The following is a 17188-nucleotide window of genomic DNA, read 5'->3' as shown; positions in this document are numbered from 1 at the left end:
GAGTTTTTTTTAATCTGTCTGACTAGTGTTATACAACAGTTCAATAACGCAAAGCAGAACAGTGGGCGTTGCAGCGCGTTTTCAAACCGCACAGCAAACTGCATTTTCTGTGTGGGTTGCGTGTTCGGAAATGTGTAGATGGATTCAGACACTGCCTAAATGGAAGCGCACACGCTATGCACATTTGTTGCCTTTTTGGAAACATGCAGAAAGGTTTTGCGTCCAAAACGCGCAATGCTCCATGACCAAAAAGTTTCTTTAAACTACTTTGGGGCGTTTGTCGCTTATAGGGCAGCCCATTCAAGTGATGCTTGTTTACATGGGAAAAACACAAAAAAAGTGAAGCAGGAACATGCATTTCCACTATGCTCGGGTGTGGATGGGATGTGCTGGGGAGTAAGCTTTTAGGCAGCAAGGATAACTAGGGAGGAGAGAGGGGTGGGTCAAAAAACAAAAACACTACATCAGAAGTCTCAAAGATTAAGACAAAACGTACCCCTAGCTGGTGATTTTTCAATGGGAGTCGTGCTACACCAGAGTCACCAAAAAATACTGCAAGACTCAAGTCACTGAATTTAAGACAGCACCTATTGAAATCTGTGTGTTTTCACTTTACCTGAGTAGCAGGTCACCAATAAATAGTCAATATGTATCAGTTCACAGGAACCATGAGGTAGATCAAAAACAGATTATAGGTGACTCACCTATAATCTGTTTTTGATCTACCTCATGGTTCCTGTGAACTGATACATATTGACTGAGCACATTATTTATATAGCTGGTAGCCTTATGTGGCATATATAAAACAGCTTTGCTTTGCTCAGTTTTTTCCACAGTTTTTTGCATATACAATTTATTTTTATTTTTTTGCATTATTTGCACATATTTTTTGGATTTTTTTTGCACTCTGCACTTTATGGACACAAGAGATATACAGTTTTGCACTATTTTTGGACTTTTATTGATCCTTGATTAACGTTGGATGTTATATACAATATACGATATTTAAGACACTTATATTCTAGTCCACATTAACCACTTGCCACCCGCCCATTGTCAAATGACGGCGGCAAAGTGGTTTCAAAATCCTGACTGGACGTCATAGACCGTCCTCAGGATTTTGAGCCGCTGCGCGCCCCCGGGGGTGCGCATCACGGCGATCATTGTTGCGGGGTGTCAGTCTGATCCAATCACGGCTGATCACAGTGTAAATAGGAAGAGCCGGTGATTGGCTGTTCCTCACTCACGTCTGTCAGACGCGAGTAGAGGAGAGCCGATCGGCTGCTCCTCTGAGAGGGGGGGTCTGTGCTGCACACTGGACCACCAGGGACTCCACCAGACCACCAGGGATGCCCAGCAGCAGGTATGGCACCCTAGACCACCAGGGATTCCAATCAGTGCCCATGATGTATGCCAATCAGTGCCCACAATGGGCATCACTGATTGGCATGCATTATTTTTTTTTTAACAGAAACATTTTTATTGGTCTCTTAACGGATACAGCAATGCATCACATCATATTTTTTACATATAAAATATAAAATACAATGTAACAAGCACAAAAAAAAGAAAAAAAAAAAGGATCAGAGCAGAATCAAGCTATGTAGTACAGCGTACATTCAGATTTAGCAGTCATATTCCACAGAACATATCCGCACTGCACTTATCCCAGTATTCGTAGGGGACAACTCCTTAATTTGGCTGCTATAAAGGGTCAGGCCATTTGATCATAATACAGCACCTAACCACCTACAGTAGGTCGGGGTGAGGGGACCAACACATCAATACAGGTCAGCCCTGTGTCTCATGGTGCGCTTCTCTCTTGCACCCAACATCCCCAGATCTTAGTAAACTTTGTACCTTGTACAGCTGGAGGGCAGAATCAATCAGGGATTTCCAGTGGGCTACACTAGGTGGGTCCGATTTCTTCCACTGCATAAGAATAGTCTTTCTGGCATAGAACGCCGTATAAAACACAAACAGCTGTTTATATGTATTTGGCGCCACCCTGTCACACACGCCCAGCAGTAAAACTACCGGATCTAACCCCAACGAGAGGTCCCCAACTTCGTTGATCTCCCGCACCACACCTTCCCAAAATTGTCTTATAACTGGGCACTCCCACACCACATGTATAAAGTGGTACACTTCGGGCATCTATCCGAGTATCCCGGGTATATTCTGGAAAGGCGTTGCGGGGTATAGTATGCCCTATGAATAAATTTCAACCGTATGTACCTGTCCTTAGCTGATATCATCAATGGCAAATATTGTTGTATCCCCTCTTCCCAATCATCAGTGGCCAGGGTGGGGAGGTCCTCCTGCCATTTCTGGAAGAGGCTAGGTCCCCCCCTGGCCGACCCCGTCGAGATCCTAAGATAAAGAGAGGAGAGGACACGATCCGCCTCCTGGGCCATTAGAAATTTCTCGACAATGTGGGAGTGTAAGATTACTCCTGAAGGAAATTGTGCTCTCAGTGTGTGGCGTAATTGTATGTAGCGAAAAATCATTCTGGAGGGGAATTGGTATTCTTCTCTAAGGGAATCAAAGGGGATAAGTGATCCCCTCGGCATCACCTGTTGCAGAGTTGTGACACCATACCTAGCCCAAAGGGCAGGGTCCGGGACCGAGCTGAGGTGTTTCAACTTTGGGTTTTCCCACAGTGGGGTGTATGGCGACAGTGCGACGGGCGGGTTCAATCGAGTCCTAACCTGATTCCAAACCCGAAGCGTAGTTCACATAGGGGTAGTGACCACAGGGTGAGCCTTCAGCCCTCTAAAGACTAAGTTACTCAATGCAGGATAGGAGCCTAAAATTGCCGCCTCCAGATTAACAGACGGGTTGGAGCGGAGCTGCATGAACCACCACCGCACCGTAACCAGTACTGCTGCCCAATAATATTCCTTCAGACAGGGAAGGGCTAGACCCCCAAGTGACAGGGGCAATTGGAGGGTAGTTTGTGCTATTCTTGGGGTTGCCCCAGCCCATATAAAGGTGTTCACTATCTGTTCTACCTTCTTAAAAAATGAAGGTATCCGTCATTTGTGGGAGGAGCCTTGTCCGTTATAAGACGGCCTCGGTTCCTCTCTGCCCTGTCGGATGTTTCCGGAGGTTGTCCCACCCTCCCGTTCCCCCTTTTTCTTTGTATCTCCTTTTCTTTTTTAGTACTACTTGGGAATGCCCCCTTTTAGGCATACTGACCATGTGACCACGGCACAACTTCAGGTCACTTTCTTTCAGTATCTGTCATTCCCATTTCATCATTGTTATAAGAGTCTCCAAGCACAAATAAAAAAAAAGCCTACGGCACCTGGTATTCCCAGGCAGTCTCCCAACCAGGTACTAACCAGGCCTGATCCTGCTTAGCATCCAAGATCAGACGAGATCGGGCGCATTTAGGGTGATGTAGTCGTAGGCAGTCTTGCTGGCCACTCTCAACCCTCTTGACAAACGCCAAGATGGTCACCTCAGCAAACAAGCAGAAAAATAAAACAGGTCGTCGACGCCAACAACATATTAAAAAAAAAGCATACAGCACCTGGTATTCCCAGGGGGTCTCCCATCCAGGTACTAACCAGGCCTGACCCTGCTTAGCATTCAAGATCAGACAAGATTGGGTGTATTCAGGATGATGTGGACATAGGCAATCTTGCTGGCCACTCTCAACCCTCTTGGCAAAAGCCAAGATGGTCACCTCAGCAAACAAGCAGAAAAATAAAACAGGTTGTCGACGTCAACAACATATTTAAAAAAAAGCCGGGAGGGCGTGGCTTGCCTAGAGAGAGGGTGGCTGCTTAAGCTTTTTGCTCCGTCTTACCTCAGCCTAAAAAAGATCGATCACCGAGGATTTTACCTGAAAAACACTGTCACATCATGGGGACCTCCTCAAGCGGACCCTCTGCATCTAGATCCCGCTCACCAAGAGACCTGGGATCCCGTAATACCCAGACAATACCGCATCTTTTCAGGAACCAGGGGGCCGACATGGCGGCCCGTTCTCCCACCACCAACCACATCGGGATTACCCTGACGCCGACTGATCCACAGCACACTATGGCAGACAGTCCATCTCCCCATCACCAACAACTAAATATCCACGACCTGAGGACTGTCGCGGCTGATATAAAGAGCACTCTAACCGCCGCCATCTCAGACTTCCGCCACGAGATACAAGCAATCACAGGGAGAGTAAACTCCATGGAGCTAATGGCGGCGCAACAACAGCATTAATTGCAGATGGCTCAAGGCAAAGTCGACACACACACCTGGCAGCTCAGAGACCTCCAGCGCCATGTCGAAGATATCGACAATAGGGGACGAAGACACAATCTGAGGTTTAGAGGCCTCCCGGAGTCGATGGAGCCCGAGCAAATCCTCCCAGCGGTCACATCCCTATTCAACCAGCTGCTAGTCTGACCCTCCGGTACACCTATAGCTATGGAGAGGATACATAGAGCCCTTAGGCCTAAGGGCAAAGATTCTGATCCCCCACGGGAGGTCATCTGTTATGTTAACGACTATACCCCCAAAGAAGAGGTTCTTAAAAAAACTAGGAGCGATCTGAACCTGACATTTGAAGGCCATTTGATCCAGATATATCAGGATCTTTCGGCGATCACGCTGAAACATCGAAGAGACTTGCGCCCATTACTTGACGTGCTGAGGCAGAGAGACATCCGCTATCGCTGGAAGTTTCCGTTCGCTCTGCAAGCCTCTTACCAGGGCCGCACTGCCATCTTAAAAGTGCCAGAATATCTAGAAACCTTCTGCAAAACGCTGGACCTGCCACTGGTTGAAGTACCTAATTGGTATGCTGATTTTCGGGTCCACATTTCACCCAACACCCGGAGCACTGAAGATCTCATGGAAACTCAACTGTCCAGATCTCGCAGACATAGGTCGCCATCCACCTTCAGACCACTTGGGGGACACCGACCCCGCCACACACCGACGAGCCCGACTTCGGTCCCGCTACCTCGCAGAGCACGCAGGGACCGCTAGACCTGTCGCCTCACGAGAGCTCTGGGACACCCATGGGACGGTGGATTAGCCTACATGCTTCATACCCTGCCTAGTGCCGCTCTCCTTTCCTCTGCCATGCATATGGACCATTCCCTTACTCACCTACCTTGAAAGACTACAGACACTTACACTAGCTTCAATAACCCTGACTCCGGTTACCACCATGATTTCTACCTGGAACAGTCCTGGGCCTCCAACCCGTCAGACGAGAGAGCATTCAACGCACGCACTCGACTAGACACCACACCTGCTCGGATCCCATATAGTTGTAGCCTTTTACTCTCTAACTGAACACTACCACGGCCGAATGAGCGCCCAGAAGAACCCGACACACCTATCGGTAAAGTATACATCGAACGGAGCACTTGGTATATTTTAGTGACTGATCCGATCTTGTGCCCTGCTGCGACATTTATATTGGCGCTTACCTCTATGCCTTATATGAACTATTCTTCATATTGCAGACCTCATATCATCATAGAGGAGCTAGTAATTCTATATACTTTACTAAACTACCTTACAATATTGCAGGCATTGGGTGGTCAATTTATCAAGTGATACCCCCCTTACTAGCCTTATCCCTGATCCAGGATATACAGGAGCAATGATTTATATGATTTTTAGGCCCACCCAAACCTACCCCCCAGTACCCACCTCTTACAAACCTATAACATCTATCAGGGGTAGGGCAGGGGTCAGGGGCGTAACTATAGGGGGTGCAGCAGTCGCGACCGCAACCAGGCCCTGTGATGCAGGGGGCCCATGCAGCCCCCTCTACATATGGCCAGCAGCAGCATAGGCAGCTATGGGTACCAGTGCACCATGCACACGGGTGGCTGGAGGTGGAGGGTGACTAGCAGAGCTCCATGCTCGACTATCGCACTGGCTGCTCTTTAGTTGTGCATTCCCCGCATGACCTGTGTCCTCAGCCGGCTCCTCAGAGTACCCCTATCCTGCTCCATGCATTGCCGCTCAGTCCGATGTCCGTTCTCCCCAGCCAGAGTCCCCCCCCCGAGTCCGGCCCACACTGCACTGCATACTTCTCCCGGGTAAACAAGCTTTAAGCACACAGATGCAGTGCAGCCCTATGAGAGCCAGCTCCCCGGAGGACACTGCAGGCTTGTCTGCCAGCCCCCCCCCTCCCCCGTCATACACAGATGGTGAAAGGTCTTTCTGGGCGATATGCTGATCGCCCATCCAGCACACTGTATGGAGCCCAGGCCAGCATGGATGAGTGCGCGGCCTACAGCTTGGTCATGGGGAGTGAGAGGACCCCATCCCCCACACACCATTATATACCCCCTCCCTCTCCCCCTGGGGACAGGGACCCCTTCTTACGTGGGGACAGGGACCACCACCTCCCCTGGGGACTGGGACCCCTTCTCACCTGGGGGCAGTAACTTCATCTGCCCTGGAGAAAAGGGCCTCATCTCTTCTGGGGATGGGGACCCCATCCTGCCTAGGGACAGTCCCCCAATGGGGCACCTAATAATTAAAAAAAAATTATAAAAAAAACTACTGATACCAGTGGTGGAACTACAGGGCTCACAAAGGTCATACCTGTGACCACGCCCTGGAGTTCCACCGCCAGACTCGGAGGGAAGGGCCCTGGATGGGGTTCAGGGGGGCCCTTCATGGTTTCTTGCATCAGGGCCCTGAAGGTTCTAGTTACGCCACTGCAGCAGGCGTCTGCCTGCACTGTTCCCTCACTGACACAGAGCCTGTTGATCCCTCCCTTTCAGAAAATCATAAGCACATCTGCAATTTGCTAGCTGTCCCGTGCACACCGATAGGGAGAGATTAACCCATTTGCTAACTCATCACTTACTTCTCTCTAACATTTTATTGTTCACAAGCACCCTTATTCTTTGCAAATACGTTCCATACATCCACATACTTTTCAGGCACCACACAGTCAATCAAGATCCACATATCTGTATATCTGGCTTGTTGAGTCCTTTCCATCCACATCATTTTCCTATACCATTTCTTAGGACATTTTTCCATATTGGGCAGTTTTGCCACAATTGCTCTTATCTCACTAGGCTTCCATGGGACATAAACTTGAGCCATATTAGCTACATATTGATCTCCCACTACCCCTCCTGGCAGGGCCACTTCCCTTAGGGGCATCTGCTCTACCGGCTTTTCTATCGGCTTATCATTTAATAGGGACCTGACCAATTTCCTTGTTTCTCTTTCCCTATCTGGAGTGTGTAGTATCACTAAAGCTCTCTGCTTTGCTGCTGCTTTTTGCCTCGTAACCACTGGGGTATAAGTCTGGCTTGTCTGTTTTATGGGGGTGTGTAATCTATCTATTTTAGTGAACTTTGCTAAAACATTTGGTTTTGATGGAGTGTACTGCCAAATTTGTCCATCGTTATCAAATATTACCCCCTCACTTTTATCTAATGAAGATCCCAAACTACTCCTCCGCTGAGAAGTCCCTTGGGCTCCCTCTAACATTCGGTTCCTTCCCTCCTGTGAGAAGCTGGAAACAGCTTGCTGCTGCTGAGGGGTAGCCTGGAAAGGCATGTGGGGAGCACTCTGTTCTCTTCTTCCCTTTCCTCCATAGGATCAACTTCATCTATAGGGGCAGATGCTGCTCTAGATGCTACTGCTAAATCCCTTCTTGCAAACTCATACGGGGATGCCCAAGCATTGGGAAGCTCCTCTTCATCTTCCAGATGCAGAGCAGCTTTTTCAGTACACATTTTATAAGGGGGTGGTTTTAAATTCTTTCGGGACTCTTCTTCCCAAGCAGCTAGACATTCAATCCCCCCGCAATCAGACATTTTAAAGAGTAAATTAAATAATGCATCAATTGTTGGGGTATCAAGCGAACCCTCAGGGGGGCCACCATTTCGACGGGTCCTCTTTGTATTCCCTTTTTGTAATTTTACACCATTTTACATGATGCTTTAAAGCACTCGGCTCTCCACTTACCATCATCTTGATGATAGGGGCGCTTGGATGCAATTTCGCTACACTTAACCCTGTTTTCTTTGCTATTTTTAATAATTTTATTGCCCTTTCTTTTGTTAACCCAAAAGTATTCATTACCGGTAAAATATTTTTTTCAAGCAAATTTCCCATTTTCTTTGTTTCCCCTGTTACTCTTTTTCAGAAATGACAATAGTTTAGAGCTCCGGGACTGTTTACTTCTTACGGCTGTGTACCAGCAGCCCAGTACATATATTGAGATATCTCACTTCGTTCTACTCTCAGAAGGACGTCTCCTTTCTGAGTGGTAATAGGCTAGTCCCTATCTCGACTCCCTATTCCAGAGAACATACAGCAGGTCATTCACCCATTTGTGGCTATCCGCTGAAGGCAAACCTATCCGCCTTAGGACCACAAACGTTTCTCAAAAAATCACACAAAAAATTCAACATCCACCACCTTCTATTCACTCATAGAAATTGTGGTACCTGCATTTTACACATCCCTTAATAACATGACTATATTCATTGTCATTTCTGTGAGTAAGAAGAAGGTCAAGTAAGTACTTTTGCATGCTTAAGTTGTAACTGGTACCATTAGTATTCTCAGTAATCATACATAGACAGAATGCAGTAAAATCAAAAAGGAACGTGTTACCTTCTGTATTCCACAAGCCCCACCCGGCTCCTCAAAACCGCACAGAAAGACAGTACTTTCTAATATGAGAAATAAAAGGTTTCTCACCTGAGGCCTCTGTGCTGTCCCTCCTGTTGCGGGTTGAGAGCCGATGGTGGGGGTGCAGATAAGAAGACCGTCCGAGGGTCACCAACTGTTATGATGAGCTTTGAAATAAAGGACATCTACGAAGTAGCATTCGTCTCAATGCATGTTTACTTCAGAAATACTCACTGTACAGAGGACCACACCTTCCAAGGGGTTGTGGTACAGAATACAAACTGTTACAGCTTTTTATAAGAAAATGATAACATTACCGCATATGGCGGGCACAGAACCAAGTTACAGAGTACGTAATACATTTCATAATAATTGGTCCCACATTACATATGGTCATCTTGACCCAAACACAAAAACAAGATAAACAAGATAAAGGTAAATTTGACAGGATAGTGATTAATTATGATAAGGGTAAAGTTTGTTATAAACAGGGACTTTCCATACCAACATTTCACAACATTTCTGGGAATAATATCTTTTGTCATCTTACTGGCAGAACATTTCATGTCATCCAGAGAACAGAATACACAAGCAATCATATGTGTGGAAACATTTGACAAATACTCAAAGAATAGAGAAACATTTGAAAAAGAAATTCATTCTTATATTGAAGGGGAACTCTGAGTAACTTATATAGATATGTGTTGCATATGTCTTTATATCTTCACACTAGCCTATCTGTATAAACTAGCCTGTCTTTTGTACACATTAGCCTCTCTGTATAAACTAGCTGGTCTTCTGTATACACTAGTCCGTCTGTATACACTAGCAAGTCTGCATACTCTAGCCTCTCTGTGTAACACAGTCTCTCTCTCTGTATACCCTAGCCTCCATCTCTGCATACCCAGAACGTTCGTCTGTATAATCTAGCCTATCTATATACACTAGCCTGTGTTTTGTACACTTTGGCCTATCTGTATAAACTAGCCGGTCTTCTGCATACACGAGTCTCTCTGTATACCCTTGGATGTCTTTTGTATACACTAGCTGCTCATTATACATTAGCTCTCTGTATACCCAAGCCTCTCTGTATACACTAGTCCGTCTGTATACACTAGCAAGTCTGCATACACCAGCCTCTCTGTGTAACCCAGCCTCTCTCTCTGTATACCCTAGCCTCCATCTCTGCATACCCAATATGTTCTTCTCTATAATCTAGCCTATTTGTATACACTAGCCTGTCTTTTGCACACATTAGCCTCTCTATATAAACTAGCCGGTCTTCTGTATACACTAGTCCGTCTGTATACACTAGCAAGTATGCATACTCTAGCCTCTCTCTCTGTATACCCTAGCCTCCATCTCTGCATACCCAGAACGTTCTTCTGTATAATCTAGCCTATCTAACTAGTGTATACAGACGGACTAGTGTATACAGAGGACCGGCTAATGTGTACAAAAGACAGGCTAATGTATACACATAGGCTAGATTATATAGAAGAACATCCTGGGTATGCAGAGCGCTCAGCTTCAAGGTATGGCCAACGTGAGTAATATGGGGGACACTCCTCACCCCCGCCCCCACCTACCAGATCTGACTTTCATCCCCTTGCCCTCTGTGCCCCGGTCATCTGGTGGCAGTTTTATGCACTCCCTGGCCCCCACCCATTCATAATCCTTACCGACCTTTCCTTCCGCTGCTCACTGGAACGCACTGGATGACTTGTCTAATTAACCAACTTGTACAAGACACCGCTATCCTCCTGTCTGACACCGGTCCCCCTTGAAGGCTTTACCCCTCACTGTTTGGGTGGTCCCTGCCTCCCCCTGGATGCTCCACATATACCCCGACGACATTGTCGGAGGGGCACCACTTGACAGGACACGGGGCTGTCATGCCGGTGGCATCTCCCATTGGAGGAAGGGATGATGGCCCCAACCCCCTGGCAGCAGGTTCTTTCATGTACAGACCAGGGCGGCTCATCTTCCCTTCTGGAGTCTTGACCTTAGAGGGGGGAGTTGCACTTTGGGGGGTCTGAGTGATACCTAGTGCGCTGTACTGGAAGGGCTTGACATTCCCACATATGTGTCCCCTCCCCCTGGTTGCGCCCCTCGCCCCCCCCTCTGGCCCCCACCTACTCTTTGCCGACATTGCCTTCTGCAGCTTTCGGGGACCCTGGATGACTTATTTATTGAGCCTATTGGTACGAGACACTGCTTCCCTCCAGGGTGACTCTGGACCCCCCTGGAGGATTCACCCCTTACTGTTTGGACGGTCCCAGCCTCCCTCTGGATGCTCTACACAGCCCCCGATGGCGATGCAGGAGAGACACTAATTGGCGGGCCCCAGGACTGCTGCTCGGGTGAAGTCTCCCGTTGGATGGAGGGATGGTGGCCCCAGCCCCTTGCCTGCCAGATTTTCCATGCACCGACCAGGGCTGCTCCTCTTTCATCTTGATGTGGTGACCATGGAGGGGAGGAGTTGAAATTTATGGGGTCTGGGTGGTTGCTGGTGGGAGTGCGCTAAAGGACTTGACATTTACACATGTTTGTCCCCTCTCCCCTGTCTCCCCCCTCCCTCCCCCCCTTCCCACCCTTCCCTTCCCTCCTTTCCCTCCCCCTTTCCCTCCTTCCACCCCCCCTTTTCCCCCCTTCCCTGCCCCTTTTCCCCCCGGGGCGTGGACAGGGGAGAGGGGGTAAGGAGAGGACAATCTGCCAAAGGGAGAAATGCATTTGTTCGGGGACTGCATGTACTTTTGGAGTATGGGACGGGGGGTGGTGGATCCCATTCTGTGATGCCTTTTCTGTTGTGACGGCTCCCTCGTGGATGCCTACGTTTAGGGCGAGCCGAGGAGGCCCCTCAGTGCTGACAGTTATGTGCTCTACCTCTGTTTTAATTATACTATTGTTTTTTGGTTCTATGATGTTACTGATTGTCTTTTATTTGCATACCGGTATCAGACCTGACATTTACCACTGCCGGGACTGGGGGGACTAGGATTCGGGGGCTCCCTCTCCGACCTGTCTACCCACCAACCCAAGTAGGACAGCGCTTTAAACCCAGTGTACATCTGGTAAGCGCTATAGCATAATTGTGCTTTTTTAGTATACCCTTCCTGTACTGTTAAGTGCGGACAACCCTTAATTTCCCTCTCCCCCTGGGGTTGAGGTGCCCGGCCTCTTTTTCCCCTTACCTTTCCTTCCATTTGCCCTTCCTTTCTCCCCCTTAGTTCCCGCCATGCATTACCTACCCAAAACCTACCTTAATTCAACTTTCTTTGCTTTTCTCTGACATCCCCCTCCCCCTCCCCGAGGAGCGATGGCAGACTCAGTCAAGGTCACCTCTCTAAACGTTAAGGGACTGAACTCCCCTGAAAAACGGTGGATCCTCCTGTGAGAACTGAAGACTTCCTGTACTGATGTGGCCTTTATACAAGAAACACATTTTAAAAATACTAGCCTCCCCTTTCTATGGTCGAGATCCTTCCCTAAGGTCTACCACTCTACTAACCCCTCCTCTAAGACCAAGGGAGTCTCCATTCTGATCTCTAGCAGGCTCCCCTGGGTTCTCCAGGATTCTCTGGTGGACCCTGGGGGCCAATATCTTTTTCTTAGGGGCCACATTGGAGAGCGCCTTTTTACATTTGCCACTGTGTACGCTCCCAATGATCACCAAGACACGTTCCTCAGAACTACCCTGCTCAGATTATGTGACTTTCGGGAGGGCCAGTTGATATTAGGTGGGGACTTTAATGTCCCCTTTCGCCATCGGTTGACAGTTCTGCCTCTTGCTCCTCGCTCCTCATTTCCTCTAGAAAGCGGATTACTAAGTGTTTACTGAATGACCAATTAGTTGATGTCTGGCGTCTGCAACACTCTGGGGAAAGGGACTACTCTCTTTGCTCTTCCCCTCACAAATCATACTTGAGGATAAACTTCTTCTTGATTCCACATGACCAACTGCACTTGGTGAGCTCCTCCTCCATTGGCCATATTACTTAGTCCGACCATGCTCCTGTAGCCCTTACCTACACCCTCTATAGGAACCCCTCACCTAGGTCTCTATTCTGGCACCTTAATGAGAGCCTCCTCCAGATACCGGAAGTTTTAGCAGATGTGACCAGGGAATTGGACCTTTATTTCCAAGAAAACTAAACGCAGGACTGCGACCCGGGGATAATTTGGGAGGCTCACAAGTCAGTACTCCGCAGGGTACTTATTAAGCACGGGGCGCGCATCAAACAAGCACGGAAGGAACAGCTTGCTAATCTGCTTTTCGTGAACTTGCCTCTGTGGAAGCGAAACATAAACATGCCCCCTCACGGACCTTAGAGATTGAATTGGGGACACTCCGTACCCAGATTGCTGACCTACTCCATTATAAAGCGAAAGCGGTACTCCAGTTTTGTCGTAAACTGACATAGGAGTCAGGGGACAAATGCGGAAAAATCTTAGCCAGGTCAGTAAAGGAGTTGAAATCTGTCTCTTACATACCACAGTTGATAGATGAGAATGGCCAGAGGGCCTCTACCCCAACCCAAATAGCCGAAGTCTTTGAAAAATGTTACTCTGATCTCTACAACCTGCCCGATTCAGGGTCTGGACAGGACAATATAGACAGATATGTAACCTCACGGGAGTACTTGGAGGACCCGATCACACTGGAAGAAGTCCAGACGGCCAAGGGACCTCCGAAGGTGGGTAAGGCTCCGGGCCCTGACGGATATACCGCACAATACTATAAGACCTTCCTCCCTATTCTCGGCCCGCGCTTGGTGAATTTATTTAATACTCTGAGCTCGAATGGGAATTTTCCTGAGGATACCCTTAGAGCCCACATCTCGTTGATACCTAAGGAGGGCAAAGACCCGGGCCTATGTGGGAGCTACAGACCCATTTCCCTCCTAAATTCGGTCCTAAAACTATTCTCTAAAATCCTCGCCACGTGATTGGCACATCACTTGCAGTCCCTTATACATATTGGCCAGTTAGGTTTTATTCCCACCAGGGAAGATAGGGACAACACCATTAAGGTGCTTACCCTGGTCCATAAAGCAAAGTCATCTGGGACCCCTTGTCTTTTCGTGAGTACTGATGCCGAGAAGGCTTTTGATCAGGTCAAATGGACATTCATGTTCTTGGTCCTTCGCCATATAGGTCTGAGTGAACGGATGCTGGCATGGATAAGTAAGATATACTCACGCCCTTCAGCTCAAGTCAAAGCGAATGGGGTGCTCTCATCTCCCCTTGACATCGGGAATGGGACCAGACAGTGTTGCCCCCTGTCCCCCCCTTCATTGGAACCCTTTCTCTCCACAATTCGACAAAACTCAGACATAACGGGACTCCAAATGGGTACTATTGAGTGCAAGATATCTGCCTATGCGGATGACATGCTGTTCTCGCTGACGAATCCCAGAGTTTCCTTTGCGAAATCTCCTTTGGGAATTCCAGATATCCGGGATACTTCTTGAAATCAGAGGCCATGGGGGTTGCAGTCCCCCCGCAAACGTTACTAGACTTGCAGTCCAATTTTCGATTTAAATGGACCCATACAGCCCTTAAAACTTCCCCCCACCTCTTGTCACTAAGATCCGCAGTTTGCTTCACGGGTGGCATTCTGGCCTCCATTCCTGGTTCAGGAGATGCAATCTCATTAAATGAACATACTCCCTAAATTTACCTATCTTTTCCAAGCTCTCCTGATCCAGATTCCAGTCCCGTTTTTTTAAGCAAGCTCAATCCTTGCTCACTCAATTTAACTGGGCCCACGAAAATCCCAGACTTAAGCGGTCACAGCTGACATTGTCTAAACAACAGGGAGGGTTGGTTCTCCCTGACTTGCGACGCTACTACCTGGCCTCCCATCTGGGGCGTGTATTGGACTGGAATCGAAACAAACTTTCTAAGATCACTCCCGAATTCCGCTAAGAAGCGCCATGTGGTGCTATAAGGATTTACCCACAGAATTGACGTCACATCCCATAATAGGGGCTTAGTTGAAAGTCAGTAACCTGATCGCTACCCAAAACACACTCACATCTTTGACTTCCCCCCTATTCCCTATACGTGGCCATCCGAACTTTGAACCGGGGACCCACTTAGAAATTCCAACCTAGACAATGCGTCTAAAATCGTCATTGATGGAAAATGGCCTTCTTTCTCAACCCTAACAGATCCGACAGGGCTTTTCCAACTGCCTTTTTGGAGAGCGGCGCAACAACATCATTTTCTCAATTCCATCCCCAATTCTCGAACGTTCGCCCGCCCTCAGACGGAGTTTGAGACTCTATGCAGGAGTGAAGGCCCTTTGGCCCACATTCTCTCTCAAACAGATTACCCACACTTAACCTGTCTGTCCCACTGAGAAAAGGACCTTAATTGCTCGTTTTCCCCAGTACAGAATCAACGCATTATCACTTTGGCTCTCAAAACCTCGCTGTGCACGAAGATACAGGAGACAAATTTTAAACTTCTCACCAGGTGGTATTTGACACCATCAAAGCTGCATAAATGTTTCCCCTCTTCCTCGAACATATGCTGGAGGTGTGGAGAAGAAGAGGGCACGTTGCTCCACATTTTTTGGTCCTGCCCCAGCTTGGTGGACTTCTGGACAGAGATCCGATGCATAACACAAAAATTCACAGACTTCTCCATCCAGGAAGAGGCTGCATTCTTTCTCTTGCACCATTCACAGATTTCCATTAAGAAGTACAAAAAAATCAATTTTACGGCATGTGATAAATGAGGCAAAATCCTGCATCCCTCTCTATTGGAAAAAAATTTCCCCCCCTTTCATTACTCACTGGCTTAGGAAAATAGAGGACATTAAAAATCCTCACATCACAAGGTAAACAAGAATTTTTTAAACAAACCTGGGACATCTGGAATACTTTTATATTCTCGCTGGAAGGATGTCGCCTGCTATCACCTTAGTGCTCTGAGCTTTACAAGACTGGCCCCTTGGACGGTGGCTGCCATCGTGTCTCGTCACCTTTTCTCCTTTCCTGATCTTTCACCCCTTCTCTTTTCTGCCTTCCTCCCCTATCTCTCACCCCCTCCACCCCCCTCTCTCTTTTGGAAAAAGTGGAAAATTGGGAATGACGGCCCCACACCCCCCTCTGGAAGGATTATGCTGGAGGTACCTGGGGTTTGTGTGACCCTGGATCTTGGTACAGTACTTTATTCATTGTGATTGATGGAAGGCAGACTCACAGTTGCGAATATACTCGTATCAAGTATTGTTCAGCTGCTTTTTGCTCTGTATTTCTCTGTTGCATTATGTACTCGGGGGACCGTCTTCCCCTGTTTGGAGAAAAAATTATATTTGAAAAAAAAAGCAGCCTATGACACCTGGTATTCCCAGGCGGTCTCCCATCCAGGCATTAACCAGGCCCGACCCTGCTTAGCCTCCAAGATCAGATGAGATGGAACAGATTCAGGGTAATGTGGCCATAGCCAATATCTTCAGGCACTCTCAACTCTCTTGACAAACGCCAAGATGGTCACCTTGGGAACATGCGGAAAAAAATAGGTCAACGGCAACAACATAAAAAGAAGCCTACGGCATCTGGAAATCCCAGGCGGTCTCCCATCCAGGTACTAAACTGGTCCCAACCCTGTTTAGCCTCTGAGATCAGAGGAGATCGGGCGCTTTCAGGGTTATGTGCCCATAGGCAATCTCTTTGGGCACTCTCAACCCTCTTGACAAATGCCAAGATAGTCACCTTGAGATACAAGCGAAAAAAAAACAGGTCAATGTCAACAACATAAAAAGAAGAATACGGCACCTGGTATTCCAACGCCATCTCCCATCCAGGTACTAACTAGGCCCAACCCTTCTTAGCCTCAGAGAAGAGAAGAGATAGGGCTCTTTCAGGGTGATGCTGCTGTAAGCGATCTCTTTGGGCACTCTCAACCCTCTTGACAAATGCCAAGATGGTCACCTTGGGAAACAAGCGAAAAAAAAAAACGAATCAACGCCAACAACATAAAAAGAAGACTACAATAACTGGTATTCCCAGGTGGTCTCCCATCCAGGTACTAACCAGGCCCGACTCTTCTTAGCCTCCAAGATCAGATGAGATTGGGTGCTTTCAGAGTGATGTGGCCATAGGCAATCTCTTCAGGCACTCTCAACTCTCTTGACAAACACCAAGATGGTCACTTTGGGAAACAAGCGAAAAAAAAACAGGTCAACGCCAACAACATAAAAAGAAGTCTACGACACCTGGTATTCCCAGGCGGTCTCCCATCCAGGTACTAACAAGGCCCGACTCTTCTTAGCCGACAACATCAAACGAGATTGGGTGCTTTCAGGGTGATGTGCCCGTAGGCAATCTCTTCAGGCACTTTCAACCCTCTTGACAAACGCCAAGATGGTCACCTTGGGAAACAAGCAAAAAAAAATAAGTCTATGGCATCGAGAAATCCCAGGCGGTCTCCCATCCAGGTACTAACCAGGTCCCAACCCTGCTTAGCCTCTGAGATCAAATGAGATTGGGCTCTTTCAGGGTGATGCGGCCATAGTAGATTTTTTCAGGCACGC

General features: G+C 47.8%; 3 pseudogenes; all 3 read right to left on the bottom strand.

Annotated features, from left to right (window-relative positions):
- Positions 1 to 3298: 3298 nt before the first annotated feature.
- On the bottom strand, positions 3299 to 3417 carry LOC143948507 (5S ribosomal RNA; annotated as a pseudogene).
- A 109-nt stretch (positions 3418 to 3526) lies between these two features.
- LOC143948322 (5S ribosomal RNA) lies at positions 3527 to 3645 on the bottom strand (annotated as a pseudogene).
- Positions 3646 to 16639: 12994 nt separating this feature from the next.
- On the bottom strand, positions 16640 to 16758 carry LOC143946500 (5S ribosomal RNA; annotated as a pseudogene).
- Between the last annotated feature and the right edge of the window lie 430 nt (positions 16759 to 17188).

This window comes from Lithobates pipiens, unplaced genomic scaffold (genome assembly GCF_037356315.1).
Source record: "Lithobates pipiens isolate NorthernLeopardFrog02 unplaced genomic scaffold, aLitPip1_a1.2 Scaffold_30, whole genome shotgun sequence".
In the NCBI taxonomy this organism is placed as follows: Eukaryota; Metazoa; Chordata; class Amphibia; order Anura; family Ranidae; genus Lithobates; species Lithobates pipiens.
This window is presented reverse-complemented; position numbering and strand designations above follow the sequence as displayed.